Source organism: Sapajus apella, unplaced genomic scaffold, assembly GCF_009761245.1.
Source record: "Sapajus apella isolate SASKATOON/1434 unplaced genomic scaffold, GSC_monkey_1.0 scaffold62, whole genome shotgun sequence".
NCBI lineage: Eukaryota > Metazoa > Chordata > Mammalia > Primates > Cebidae > Sapajus > Sapajus apella.
In genome coordinates, this window is record NW_022437002.1 from 9612641 (window position 1) to 9628660 (window position 16020).

Sequence of the window (16020 nt, forward strand, 5' to 3'; positions counted from 1 at the left end):
CCTCGCTACTAGGCTCAGGAATGAGTGAGAAAGGGAAGAAAGCCACCTGGGTCACAGAAGATAATGAATTAGAACCATGTGACAATAATGGATGAATAAGAAAGAACGTTTCTTGTGCACCTAATGTATGCCAAGCACTGTGTTTTGCATATATATATATTCTGTTACCTAATTTCCCAACCATTGTAGTTCTTTTCTTTTTTCTTTTTCTTTTTCCCCCATTTTTCCCATAAATGTAAATTCTGAGCCTCAGAGACACCAAGTCAATTGCTCAGAGATACACAACCTGCAAGTGGCCAGCCCAATTCAGGTTATGCCAAATGAATAGTTGCCCTGGGAAAGCTGTGTTGTCCTAAATTTGCATATGCTATTCATTGTCTTTTTCTGGCCAGGCACAGTGGCTCATGCCTGTAATCCCAGCACTTTGGGAGACCGAGGTGGGTGGATCATGAGGTCAAGAGATCGAGACCACCCTGGCCAACATGGTGAAACCTCGTCTCTACTAAAAATACAAAAATTAGCCAGCTGTAGTGGTACATGCCTATAGTCTAAGCTACTTGGGAAGCTGAAGCAGGAGAATCACTTGAACCCAGGAGGCGGAGGTTGCAGTGAGCCAAGATCGTGCCACTGCACTCCAGCCTGGAGGCAAAGTGAGACTCTGTCTCAAAAAAAAAAAAAAAATGTCTTTTTCTCTAATCCTTCTTGCGTCATCCTTCAAAAGGCCTGTGCGAAGTTTTGCCTGACCATCTTGAAAGTCAGCCTCCAGACCTTGTGTAGACCTAAACATCACCCATCATTGGCCAGCCATGGTCTCTTCCACTGCAGCGTGAGTTCCTTAAGGGCAGGGACTGTGTCTGATTAGTCTTTATGATCCCAGCGCCATGGATATACTTAATCAACATTCAGTAAACTGAACTTCCAGATGGCCAGGACTGTACCTTTTGTAGGTCCTGCAGGCTTACTCAGATGATGTCCCAGGTCACTATCTGTAGTCACCCAGGCCAAGATCATCATTCTCATTAAAGAACAAAGGTCAGTGGCCAGAGTGGTAGCTCCTAGAGGTTAGTAAAGTTCCTCATAGTTTATATCATTTCAGAAGACAGGAATTATTTGACCACCTTCATTGTCACTGTATCACAATACTTTTAGCTACAAGGAATAGAAGACCAATTCAAAGTAGCTTAGACAATAGAAGTGACTTATTATTCAAGTATCGAGAAGGGCTGATGTAGGAATGGTCTAGTAACTCAACAACCCCAACAAGAATCAAGTTCTTTCCTGTATTTTCATTCAAGCATCCTCAGTGTGCTGGTTCCAGCCCTCACGAGCAAAAGGTGGCTGCAGGAGTTCTAGGCACCACATCTTCGCCCACCAAGTCCAGCAATTAAATCCAGCTTTCCCTTTTTAATAGTTAATGGGATTACATGCCCACCAAGGAACCAATCACAGACAAGAGGGATCACTCTACTAAAATTAGTTTGACCAGTAAGGATTTACCTGAATGACCTGTGGGAGGGTGTTCACAGACAAAAGCAGAAGTTTGTCAGCACTGAGGAAGGCTTTTCGATTGGCAACTAATGGCATCTGTGATCGTTACTGTTACTCCGGAAAAAGCTGACTTTGTTATTGTCAATTTACAAATTCCCCTGCAAACCCTAGTTTTCACAACCCTGTTGTTCTCTGAGAGCTTCTCTCTCTCTATCTCTTTCTTTTCTAGAAAAAGTCTTGCTCTGTTGCCCAGGCTTGAGTGCAGTGGCACGATCTCAGCTCATTGCAACCTTAGCCTTCCGGGTCCAAGCAATTCTCCTGCCTCAGTCTCCCAAGTAGCTGAGATTATAGGCACACCACCATCCCCAGCAAATTTTTTTTGGGGGGAGGTATTTTTAGTAGAGACTGGGTTTCACCATGTTGGTCAGGCTGGTCTCAAGCTCCTGATCTCAAATGATCTGCCCGCCCCAGCCTCTCAAAGTGCTGGGATTACAGGCATGAGCCACTGCGCCTGGTCGGATCTTATCCTTTCTTTCATGGAGGCAGCATAGCATAATAGCTAAGTGCATGGACACTGGAATCAGCCCTGAGTTTGAAGCCCATCTCTACAACTGACTAGCTTAATGTCCTTGGGCAAGTCACTTCACATCCCTGAGTCTCAGTTTCCTCATCTGTAAAATAGGTATAGTAACAATATTAACCCACCACAGTTCTTTACATTTTTTCTTTTCTTTTTTTTTTCTTTTTTTTTTTTTTTTGAGACAAAGTTTCACTCTTGTTGCCCAGACTGGAGTGCAATGGCATGATCTTGGCTCACCACAACCTCTGCCTCCTGGGTTCAAATTATTCTACTGCCTCAGCCTCCCGAGTAGCTGGGATTACAGGCATGCGCCACTACACCTGGCTAATTTTGTATTTTCAGTAGAGACAGGGTTTCTCCACGTTGGTCAGGCTGGTCTCAAACTCCTGAACTCAGGTGATCCACCAGCCTCAGCCTCCCAAAGTGCTAGGATTACAGGCATGAGCACCCGGCCCTCACCACAGTTCTTACAGGGATGACATAAGACAATGCATTTAAAGAGTTCAGCACAGTGTTAGGAATTATAGTAAGTACTTAGTACATGCTGGCTCTTCTTAATAGCTATAATGTGGTCAGTGTCTTTATTAGATATCAACTGAGCACTATTGTATCCCAGTCACAGGGCTGGAAATGGAGGATAGAGAAATGAGTATCACACTGTCTTCCAAAGGAACTCCTAGTTTAGTGAGGAAGGCAGACTCGAGCCTGAGGAGAGGTTAAATGAGGTAGAGTGATGGGGCAAAGTGAGGGATGACCGTGACTCCTTGAGGGAATCTGAGAAGGTTTCTCCAGGGAAGAAATGCTTGAAAGATTTATTGGCATTTTCTTTTCTTCTTCTTTTTTTTTTTTTTTTTTTTTTTTTTTTTGAGACAGGGTCTCGCTCTGTCGCCCAGGCTGGAGTGCAGTGGCACTATCTTGGCTCACTGCAACCACTGCCTCCCGGGTTCAGGTGATTATCTGCCCAGCCTCCCGAGTAGCTGGGATTACAGGTGCCTGCCACCATGCCTGGCTAATTTTTGTATTTTTAGTAGACACGGGGTTTTGTTATGTTGGTCAGGCTGGTCTTGAACTCCTGACCTCGTGATCCACCAGCCTCAGCCTCCCAAACTGCTAGGATTACAGGCATGAGCCACCACGCCCAGCGATTTGTTGGCATTTTCTAGGCACGGGAGATGAAAAGGCGTTCCAGGCAGAGGCAATGGCAGGTGCAAAGGCCTGGAGGCTGGCGGCAGTGTGGCGCCTGCCCTTAGTGCTATGAGTAGCTCTGCTTCATGAGAGAGGTGGAGAGGTGGGGAAGAGGGCAGCAGATGGGCTCCTTCCAAAAGGACCTTATGGTACCGGCCAAAGAGCAGGGACTTTACCTTGAGGGCAATGGGCAGCACCTGAGTGTTGATAAGGCAGAAAGGCAGGACCAGAGTTGTGCTTTAGGAGTGTCTGGCAGCTCTGGGAAGGCTGAATTTGAAGAGGAGAGACTGAAGGGAGTCAGTAGCCCCAAAGAGCAGTAATAAAGTAAATCATTCCCAAGAACGCTGCCCAGCTCCTCCTTGTTCCTCTCTCTCCACCTCCCTCCCAGGGGGCCTGCTGTATCCTCTAGAAGCCACATACAAGCATAAACACATCTCTTAGATTCTCCACCTTGTTGTGAGTGAGTTCAGGATCCTCTAATGCACACCAGGAACACCATCCCCTTTGCCCAGCAAAGTCTGGCAAAACCACTCAATCTCCTGCACGAGGGTGTGGCATCTGCCTCTTGCCACACCTGCCCCCTGCCCTCCCTTTTGTAACTTCCTCCTGTTCTACCTCCCTGCTCTCCTCACCTGGGTTATTTCCCCCATGCCCTTCTGTGCTTTATTTGCTCAGAAAGGACCTTGGCATCTATCTGGAGGTCCTCTTCATGGCAGGCTCAAACATCACCTTGGGGACATCATGCTCTACGTCCTTGCTGCTCCCAACACCTCTGGGACCTTCTGGACCATGTTGACACTCTTGTCCATTCCACTTCAGCCTCCCACTCACATGGCCACCCCTTCTTGACCTCACCCAAACTATTCCATCCCGGAAATCGTAGGCTTCAAGATCCTCAGGCCCCCACTCTAAGCTTCTTCAGCTCCCAATCGCCCATGCCCTTCCTTCTAATTCAGATTCTTGGCGTTTCACCTGCCTGATAACGATTTCTGCACTGGCCTTGCCTCAACATCTCAACTGCCCCACAAACCCCCTGCCAGTTTCTGCTGAGCTGCACTGGACAGTCCTCCGGCTACCTGGGACAGTGCCACTGCAAATCCACAGCCAGCCTCCACTGGGGCTTCAGCAAGCACACAGATGACTCTGCAGACTTCCCCTCCCAACCCCTCAAGCCACCCAGCCCCCACCCTCCTGCTCCCTCCCCGCCCTCATCATCAAGCAGCTAAGATGGCCAAGAGTGACCCCTTCAATTCCCTGCCCCAAAAACTAAACGCTTGAGACCTGCACGGAACCTCTTTCATTCTCCCCAGATTTTCTCCTTGGAAACAGCGATGAAGCCGATAAAGCAGGAAACTGGGAGTTGTTTTGCATTCTTCTCTCTCTCACCTCCCACATCCACTCCATTGGCAAATTCTGTTGGATCTGCCCCCAGAACCTTTTCTGCTTTAAGCCAGTTTTGCTGCTTACCTGGACAAATTGTTACTGTCCCTTCCAGGTTGCCCTGTTCCCACTCTAACCCCCAGTGACACAGGCTTCACGCAGTAGCCAGAATAAACTAAAAATTATAAAGCAGATCCCTTCATTTACTCCCTTGCTTAAACTTTCCAGTGATTTTCCATCACACTTTGAACCAAATTCAAACACCATCCCTTATAAGGCTACATCCCTCCGGCCTTACATGTCGCCTCTCTCTCGGCTCCAGCCCTCCTGGGTTTCTTTCAGTTCTTTGGTAATTCCAGACACTTTCTAATCTCAGAGTCTTTGCATGGGTTCTCTGCCGGCTCGCCCTTCCCATAACTCTTCATATGTGCCATTTCTTTTCTTCCTTTTTTTTTTGATTAAAAAAAATTTTTAAATAGAGATGGGGTCTTGCTATGTTGCCCAGGCTGGTCTCAAACTCCTGGGCTCAAGCAATCCTCTCACCTTGGCCTCCCAAAGTGCTGGGGTTACCGGTGTGAGCCACTGTGCCCAGACTTTTTTCTTCCTTCTAATCTCCACTTAAAAATTATTTTGTTTTTACTACATCTGAGTAGCTCCCCCATTATCTCGTACCACAGCCTCCTTTCTGTTGCAGTGTATGTTGTATTTGTCTGTTGTTTATTTTGGTTTCAGAGTCAGGGTTTCTGTTACCGAGGCCGGAGTGCAGTGGCACAATCATAGCTCATCCTCCCACCTCAGCCCCCCGAGTAGCTGGGACTACAGGTACATGTCACGATGCCCAGCGAATTTTTTACTTTTTTTTTTTTTTGTAAAGATGGGGTCTCACTATGTTGCTCAGACTGGTCTTGAACTCCTGGCCTCAAGTGATCCTCCCACCTCGGCACTGGGATTATAGGCATGGGCCACCATGCCTGGCCCTATTTTGCATTTTGTAGCCATTTACTTGCATGCTCCTGTACTAGACTCCAGTTCCCAGGCTTTGCATGTGGACCAGCGCCCTTCCTTTCCACAGTTCTCACTCTCCCTGCGTGATCCATGGCTGAGGTCACCCACAACCTCCTTTATCACTGAACTCTGTGGTTTCTTTGTCTTCCTCCTACTCTACTCCTCTGCAACTCTTGACACCTCCACCGTCTTGGAATGCTTCTCTCCACTGTCCTGGTTCCTGTTTCCCTGTATGTCTCCCCAACCCACCCAGTCAGCTCTTAACTGTGGACAAACCCAGAGTGATTCGCAGCCGTCTGCCTTTCTCGTCAACCATGAACTAATATAGCTAAAAAGCACAATGCCCAATAGTAAGAAAAGTAAGTGTCAAGTTGGCTAGGCCACGGGAAAAACATTATGCTTTTTGTTGCTCTGCAAGTATTTTTTCAATGAGATTAATACTGAAATCAGTAGACTTTAAGTAAAGCAGATTACCTTCCATAATGTGAGTGGGCATTATCCAATCAGATGAAGGCCTTCAGAGGAGAAGACTGAACTCCCTTGAGCAAGAACACATTCTGCCTCTGGACCTGAACTGCAACACCAGCTCGTCCCTGGGCCTCCAACCTGCCAGCCTATCCCTGCCGATTTTGGACTTTTTAGACGTTACAGTCATGCGAGCCGATTCCTTAAAATTCAATCTCTCTCTCTTTCTTATTGGCTCTGTTTCTCTGGAGAACCCTGACTAATACAGTAGGTGCTGAATAAATCTTAATTTAAAAATCCCAGACTCTTTCCTTAGTGAAATCTTTCTGGCAGATCCAAATATCTTGGATCTGAGAGTCAGGACACCCAAGTTGTAGCTCTGGGTCTGCCACTTGCTGACTGGAATGATCTCATCCAAGTCTCCTGACGTCTCTAAACCTGCTCCTCCCTCAGTTTTTCCCATCTCCATAAAGGCACCTCTAGCCATCCAGGTAATCAGATTAAAACCCCAAGAAGTCATTCTTCTAGATTGCTGTCTTTCCTAACTTTATTTCCCACGCCTGATCATCAGCAAATTGTTTCACTTCCACCTCCAGAGTGGATCTGTGTGTCAGACCCCATCACTTGGTGTAAGTGCCACTGTTGTCTGCCTGGGTGATGCCTCAGACTTGTTGCTGATCTCCCAACTTCCCCTTTGCCCCCACAATTTGTAGCAGCCAGGGTGATTTTTAAGAAATATAGATCTGATCACAGCACTTGTACTGGTTTCCTATTGCTGCTACAACAAATTATAACTTAGTGGCTCCAAATAACACAGGCTTGTTATTTTACAGTTCTAGATGCCAGAAGTGCAAATAATAGGTTGTTAGAGCTGCATTCCTTCCACATACTTTGGGAAGATCTGTTTCCTTGCCTTTTCCATCTTCTAGAAGCCACTTGCATTCCCTGGTTGGAAGCCCCTTCCTTGCATTGCTTTGACCCTCACTTCTGTTCACATCTCCTCTGACTCTGACCCTCCTGCCTCCCTTTTATAAGGACCCTTGTGATTCCACCCAGAGCACACCCAGATAAGCCAAGATATTCTTCCCATCTCGAGCCTTAATAACATCTGCAAATCTCTTTGCCGTGTAAGGTGACATATTCACAGGTTTGGGGATTAGGATGGAGACATCTTTGGAGGCTGTCTACCACAGCACTCTTCAGTCCTTCCAGTGGTTCTGCATTGCTCTCAGAATTAAAGCCAGGTATCTCACCTGACTTATGAAACCCTCAGGAACCTATCCCTGCCTGCCTTGGCCTCCTTGCTATTCCTTGAGTGCACCAAACCCAATCCTGCCCAAAACTCTTTCTTTGCTTTTCCTTCTGCTGGGTGCCCTTCTCCCAGATCTGCATGTGGCCTGCTCCTTCTTGTCATTTAGGTCTCAGCTCAAGGCTCACCTCCTCAGAGAAGTTTTCTGTTGTGTAAAGTACCTCTAGCAGGTCATTTCGTATTGTTTCCTTCATAGTGCTTTATCTCCGCTTGACGTTTTCCTGTCTACTATAGGTTGAGCATCCCTTATCCAGAACACTTGGGACCAGAAAAGTTCCTGATTTCAGATTTGTTTGGATTTGGGAATATTTGCATTTTACTGGTTCAGCATCCCAAATCCAGAAATTGAAAATCCAAAATGCTCCAATGAGCATTTCCTTTGAACATCATGTCCACGCTAAACAATGTTTGGATTTTGCAGCATTTTGGATTTTGGACTTTTGAATTTGTGATGATCAACCTACATTTGTTTGTTGTCTGCCTCCTGAATAAGAATCCAGGCATCTTCAAGGTTGGGACCTTGTCTCTCCTGAATCCCCAGCACTGGAACTCAACCAGTATTTGCTGCTATGTCAATGAGCCTCAATATATCATTTTGTCAATATGCCATTTTCCCAATGGGTATGATAATACCTTTTGTCTCATCAGGTTTCTTTGAGGAGCACATGAAATAATAGCAGCTACAGTCTTTAGTTCCCAATGATGAGTTAAGCACTGCACCAGGAACTTTACACTTAAGATGCATTGTTCATGTCTTAGTTCAAGGTCATGTGGTTGCAAGGAACAGAAACCCTCTTAAGCCAACTCAAGGAAAAGGAGGTTTATTGCAAGGTTATAACAGACCATCTGATAAGCATCCAAGAAGAGGATAACACACAGGAGAGAGGCTGCCTATCACCCTGCATCACTCCTTCCAGCGGCAGCCTGGTTCCTTGTCACCACTCCTCTCTGTGCAGCTGGGCCTTCTCTCTGAAGACTAGCTGCTTCTGCTTCCACACGGTCACTCATGGCTCAATATGGCTGCAATTCTCTGTGAGCTTACAGGGTAGCTGCTTTGTAGTTAGTGTCTCTCAGAGTCCTAAACCCCATTCCAGGGAGAGGGAGTCCAGTTGCCCTGGATTGAACAACTTGCCGACCCCTGGGGCTATCACCTGTGGACAAGATGAGGAGCTCATGAGCCCTGTGTGGTTGCCTGGGCACATGCCCTCAGAAGGGACTGTGGATGGGAGACAACCCCAAAGAAAGAAACATGGCTGGGCAGGCACCCCAAAACATGTCTGCAGTAGTGCAAAGCACTGAGCACACACTCTGGCTCTCAACTGACAGGAGTTCCATCTTTTCCAACCACCTTTCCATCTGCTAGCTCAGAGTCCTCTGGCTCCCTAATAAATACATCTCCAGCTTGGTTCTTATCTTCACACCGGTCAATGCTTCAAGTTGCCTGCGGCATGTTTCCAACACGTGTATCCTGCTATTTCGTCAAATTCAACCTAGGAAAAAGCTAGATTACTCTTTCTCCAGAGACTGTCTCCTCTCTCTCATGTTCCTGCCTCTGACACGGTCTGACTCTTCCAGGCAATGCCCCTTTGAGCTCTGGGATCTGCCATCGGCCATCTCAGGGCCTTGGGAAGAGGTCCTTGCCTCCCTGTCGTCTCCCTCCACTGTTGGTCTCCATGCTAACCCATGGCACGGCAGAGCAAGATGGCCAAGGTGCTTTGGAGTCAGACAAGCCTGGGTTTGATCCCAGCTCTGCCTCTTAACCTTGTTTTGGTTTTTGTTTGTTTTGAGACAGGGTCTCGCTCTATCACCCAGGCTGGAGTTTCGTGTCACCGTCATGATTCACTGCAGCCTTGACTTCCTGGGCTCAAGCAATCCTCCCTCCTCAGCCTCCCAAGTAGCTGGGTCTGCAGACACATGCCACCACACCTGGCCAATATTTGTATGTTTTTGTAGAGACAGGGTCTCACTATGTTCCCTAGGCTGGTCTCGAACTCCTGGGCTCAAGCAATCCTCCCTCCTCAGCCTCCCAAAGTGCTGTGATTACAGGTGTGAGGCACCGTGTCCTGCTCCTTTTAATTCTGTGACCTTGGCAAATCTCTCTCTCTCTCTTTATTTTGAGATGGAGTCTTGCTCTGTCACCCAGGCTGGAGTGTAGTGGCATGATCTTGGCTCACTACAACCTCTACCTCCTGAGTTCAAGCGATTCTCCTGCCTCAGCTTCCCTAGTAGCTGGGACTACAGGTGTGCACCACCACGCCCAGCTAATTTTTTTGTGTGTTATTTTTAGTAGAGACGGGGTTTTGCCACATTGGCCGGGCTGGTCTCGAACTCCTGACCTCAGGTGATTCACCTGCCTCGGCCTCCCAAAGTGCTGAGGTTACAGGCGTGAGCCACTACACCTGGCCAAATCTCTTGAGCTTGATAGGTTAGGTGTCTTTGTGTGTCTAACGGGGATAATTATAGTTCCTGCCTTATAGGGTTGTCGAAAGAATGATATAACACATGTAAAGCCTACAGATCTACATTTTCTCGGTGATTGATTGATTCGTTTCCAGAAATGTGCCTAGAAAACAGAGAAGTAAGGCCTGGTCCCTGGTTTTAATAAACCTGACGTTGCTTGACAAGTCTGTGCCATCCATTGCAATAGCTTTCTTACTCCCTGCCTGATGAGGCCCTTCTGGCAATATGTTATTATAACTATTGTATTATATAACATTCATTATATGTAAGTATATATTATGTATAATGTGTAATTATAGATAACTAATTTCCAGTTAGAGGAGCAATTTGTGATTTTGTAGAAAACACAGGGGAGGATTAGAATCACCCTAATCCCTCCATTGTGGTAGAATTCGTTCCTTCCAGATATGCTGCTTGGCAACAATTATATCACACGCCACATATGTCTGGATCAAGTGTTACTTTGCAAGTATTCAGCCATGGCATTAAAGATCCTTTCAAGAACCCTTTGAATGGCTTCTCAAGGTGACACACATTTATCCTCTCCCCCAATATTAGAGAGGTGGGTGGTTTTTATCTCTCAGTAATAATACAAAATAAACATTATAATTAAGGGATTCACTTTACTTACTTATTTTGTTATTATTATTATTATTTTTAGACAGAGTCTTGCTCTGTGGCCCAGGCTGGAGTGCAGTGGTGCGATCTCAGCTCACTGCAATCTCCACCTCCTGGATTCAAGCCATTCTCCTGCCTTAGCCTCCCAAGTAGCTGGAATTACAGGCACCTGCCATCAGACCTGGCTAATTTTTGTATTTTTAGTAGAGACGGGGTTTCACCATGTTGGCCCACCTGGTCTCGAACTCCTGACCTCAGGTGATCCTCCCATCTCAGCCTCCCAAAGTGCTGGCATTACAGGCGTGAGTCACCGTGCCTGGCCAGAGATTCACTTTGGTCCTGGTCTTTATTTTATTTTATTATTATTATTTTTAATAGAGACAGAGTTTCTCCATATTGGTCAGGCTGATCTTGAACTCCTGACCTCAGGCAATCCACCTACCTCGGCCTTCCAAAGAAGTGCTGGATTACAGGCATGAGCCGTAGCGCCCAGCTGGTCCCGGTCTTTTATATCTGTTGTCTTACTTCATGCTCACCACAACACGATGAGCATTGGAGGACATTATTATCCCCATTGTACAGACAAGGAGATAGATGGCTTGGCCAGTTAAGCAGCTCCCCCAGGGTGGCCCAGGCTCCAATGACAGTCTCTGGGTTTGGATCCCCATCTGTGTGAACCGTTAATACCACCTGGCTCAGCCTTGTCCATGGTGAGTGCTAGAAACTCCACTTCTTTTTGCAGTGCTGCTGTGAGTACTTTCAAGGCTCTTTGTCCACAGCCTCTAGAACAGTGTCCAGTATGTAACACGTGCCTGATAAATATCAAACTAATGAATGAAAACAGTGGCAGGGTACGAGCTTGCCTTTTTCACTATGATAGTACCTACATGGGGGATTCTTGATAACGAAAAAAGACAGAAATGTTATTGTTACTTTAATTTACACTTTTACCGGGTGTGGTGGTTCACACCTAATCCCAGCACTTTGGGAGGCTAAGATGGGGGGATCACTTGACACCAGAAGTTCAAGACTAGCCTGGCCAACATGGCAAAACTCCGTCTCTACTAAAAATACAACAGTTAGCCGGGCCTCGTGGTGGGTGCCTGTGATCCCAGCTACTGGGGAGGATGAGGCAGAAGAATCGCTTAAACCCGGGAGGCAGAGGTTGCAGTGAGCCGAGATCGTGCCGCTGTACTCCAGCCTGGGCAACAGAGCGAGACTCCGTCTGAAAAAATAATAATAATTTGTACTTCTTTGATTATCGATGAGATGAAATATGTTTTACAAATATCCACTACTACATATTTACAGTTTTTGTCTTATGGATTTTACTAACCATATTACTTGCCCCCATCATCTATATCATGAGACCCCACTAATGTGCTGGGGCCTCTGTGGGGTTTTTAGCCCTTAAGTTATGTAAGATTGTTATATGGCAAGAATATTAACTATTTTCTTGTCATATTAATTGCAACAATTTCCTCCAACCTGTCGTTTGCTCTTGATCTGAGATCACATTGTTCCGTCCCACAGGTTTCCTGAGTAGGCATCCATTCTTCTGGATAAACCACAAGTCTCAAAAAGCAGGCAGCAGGCTGGGTCCGGTGGCACACGCATGGAATCCCAGCACTCTGGGAGGCCAAGACAGGAAGTCACTTGAGGCCACCAGTGTAATGCCAACATGGCGAGACTCCATCACTATAAAAATACAATAAAATAAATTGTCCAGGTGAGGTGGTATGTACCTATGGTTCCAGTTACTTGAAAGGCTGAGGTGGGAAGATCACTTGAACGCAGGAGGTGAAAGATATACAGCCTAGTGACAAAGCCAGACCCTGTCTCAAGGAAAAAAAAAAAAAAAAAGCAAGTAGTAGCTGTATCTCAGACTTTTTCTCTCTTAGATCTTTGTCAGGGGTCTGACCACAAAGTCATGGTTTTTGTTTATTTTTGTTTTGCTTTGTTTTTTGAGATGAGTCTTGCTCTGTCACCAGGCTGGAGTGCAGTGGTGTGATCACAGCTCACTGCAGCCTCGACCCTCCAGGCTCAGGCCATCCTTCCACCTCGGCCTCTCAAGTAGCTGGGACTGCAGGCGTATGGTCCACCATATCCGGCTAAGTTTTGTATTTTTGTAGAGACAGGGTTTTGCCATGTTGCCCAGGCTGGTCTTGAACTCCTGCCTGGGCTCAAGCAATCCTCCTGCCTCAGTCTCCCAAAGTTCTGGGACTATGGACGTGAGCCACCACACCCAGCCACAATGTGGATTTCTAATAAAGTTTTCTCCAGGCTCACACAACAAAAGTGGATGTACTTGACGGACACTGTCACTTCTTTTTAGCAAAGCCTCCCCAAGTGAGAATGTATCACCATTTCCATTTTGCTGACGAGAAAACAGAGGCACATAGAGGCTAAGCGACTTGCCATGGGCACACCGATTATAGCAGCTTAGGCCAAGCCTGGATTTATATCCTATGCTTCCTCTACCACGTGGAGTACCCAGGTCAGTGACAGGCAGCTGGTACAAGTCCCAAGCCCCTTTTCCTTGCTGGGTTGGACTCATGGACTTGGCTAAGCTGTTGTCCTGTCCAGTGTGTAAAAGAGAGAGAGAGAGAGAGAGAGAGAGAGAGAGAGAGAGAGAGAGAGAATAAGTGTGTCTAAATGTTGCGTGGGATGAGGGGAAGCAATTACATAAGGAAGCAGTTGGACTGAGACTGCAATGTGGAAGGCCTTGAATGCCAAGCTGGGGAGTGAGACTTTATTCTGTAGAATATGTAGAATAAGCATACTCAGATTCCCACCACATCCCCTCCTCTTCCCAGAAAATAGGAACAACCCCACCCTGACTATGAGGCCCACGGCTGGGAAGCCTGAGACCCTGGGCACTTGAGGTGGCAGAGCTGGAATGGCCTTGAGAAACATCTGACCACCAGCTCTCGTCTGCCTCACAGAGGAGGGAACCAGGCCCAGTGAGGGGCGGTGACTCAGCCAAGGTGACATGACAACTTACCGATTAAAACCCAGGTGTCCAATGCCCAGCTGAAGACCCTGTCTTGTGATCATGCAGCCCCTCTAAACATAACCAGGGTGTCTGTGAGCTAGGGTGAAGAACTCATTCACTCACCCACTTATTTCATTTATTCAGTTAATATTTCTTTTTTTATCATCTCTGAGAACCTGTGAATATTCAAGTCATATTTATTGAGCACTTACTCTATTTCTAGTTCTAAACGAAATCAAAACTAAAGCTAGAAAACAAACATGACAGACAATCCCTGCTGTCAGGGGTAGTGCAGAGGAGGTGAGGAGCACGTAATACAGCAGTCACAATTCTGAAGGGCGCTGGTCCCTTTGGGATGAGTCAGAGGCAGTGGGAGCCCTGAGCAGAGGTGAACAGGCTAACAACACTCCTGGAGAAAGTGACGCTTGGCTGGGACCAGACAGCACAAGTTGGTTAGGCCAAGAGGAGAAGGGAAAGGGCTCCTATGGAGAGCCAGTGCTTGCGGGAAGGCCTGGAGGCTGCAGATAAGTCGTCATCAGAAACCCACAGGAAGCCGGTGATGATGGGGCATATGCCATGAGCAGGAGTAAGGGGAGGTGAAGCCTCAGTGGGCAGGGACTGGCCAAGGAGGGCCCTGAAGGCTGAATTAAGTAGTCGTTTCTTCACCCAGAGGGCAGAAATTCTTTTTAGAAATTCTTTTTATTAGTAGGGGTGTTGCGTAGTCAGGTTTCTAGGAGAGACAGGTCACCGCATTGCAATGTAGAGGGCAGATTGGAGGGGGACGGCATGGATGCAAGGAAGCCAGTGATAGGCAGGTGCCATGGGCAATGGGGGAGGTGGGGCTTGGTCCTGGGTTCTCTGGAGACCAAGCTGAGAGCTGGCCTGGCCCGGCAGTGCGGGGGTGGCTGAGTCCAAGTCCCCCAAGTGTTCGTGCCAGCCCGTCCTCCTGCCAGCCTGCCCCAGACACGAGTTACACAGGGTAGGCTAGACAGCTAATCAGGTTGAGGTGCTCTGGCCGCTGGCCTCTGTGGGGAGGGGGTGGGCAACGGAGAGCCCCACGCCCACCCCTTTCTGCAGAGTGAGGCCTCAGCGCAGTCCTCTAGTGCAGTTCATCCTGTGCCAGCTCAGGTTTAAGGAAAGGGAGGTGTTGGTGGAAGAACGGGGTAGCTGGCGGGAGGTGGGTGCGGGAAGTGGAGCAGGCAGGCTGGGGCGAGGCTTCTATGCTGGGACTGTTCGTACGCTGTGTGTGTCTGCAGATGTGTGTGCTTGTCAGGTGCGTGTGTGTGCTCTTGCCGTCAGTAATATGAACCTGTGTCAGTATGCACGTCCAGGCAGGATGCATGGTTGTACATGTAAATCTGTGCGTGTATGCGCGTGTGTGTGAGAGAATCAGTGGGCATGGGTGTGTGCTTGTGTCCATGCATGTTTCTGAGTGTGTTTGTGATCTCACTTTGACTCTGCTGCATTCCTCTTTTCCTGGAGGGTTAGGATTTACTAACTCCCAGCCCAAGCGTTACTCCCAGTCCACGCTTGAACTCACCAGGCTTGTCCCCACCCCCAGCTGCCCCTCTGTGAAGCATCCTCCCACTTGTACCAGGCTGACTTCTTCCAGCGACTTTGTCCAGCTTTTCCAGGTGTCTGATTTGTTTGTGAAGAGTTGGACCCTGAAGTGGGGCAGGCCAGGATCCCTGAGGCAGAAGCGGCTCAGGCTCGCAGGTATACACATGCATATCCAATACCTGCATTAGCACAGACATGTGTACACCATGCACGCCATGCGTGAGTGCGGATGTGCACACACCTTCATGTTCTCTGGGCACCTGGCCAAGATAGGTAGAAAGGGTCAATTAGGGCGCAGTGTGCCCCGGAGAGGCCTGGGTGCCCTGTCCTGTGTCTTGCACCCTGCATGCTGTGTCCACTCTGTATCCAGGGGACTGTCCAGGTGAACTGAGGTGGGCTTTAGTGGAGAGCAGGTTTCTGTATGTAGAAACCATACAGGAGCCTCTGGTGCACACTGGGGCACAAGAACACATGACAGCTTCTATGTGTGACCATGGGACTTGTGTAGTCAATGATAGGACAGTATACACACACACACACACACACACACACACACACACACACACACGGAGTAGCTATGGTCATTTGGGCCTGCTTAAGAGTGCAGTGGTCAGAGCAAGAGCTTTACAGCCAGGCAGTCCCAGCTCTGCCACTTACTTGGCTGTGTGACATTGAGCAAGTCACTTAACCTCTTTGAGCCTCAGCTGAAGATCATGTAACATGGTGATAATATTTTTATCTGCTTCATAGAGTTATGATGGGCATAACAGGTAAACATTCATTTATTCTGCATATGTTTATTGAGTTCCTACCATGTGCTAGGCACTGTACTAGGCACTAAGGTTACATCAGTGAATAATAGAATAATCCCCACCCTCATGGAGTTTACATTCTGGAACATACATGCTAGCATGTGGCTCCTATGCAATGCCTGGCACACAGTAAGTGCTCAATAAATGTTTATTTCTCACCCTC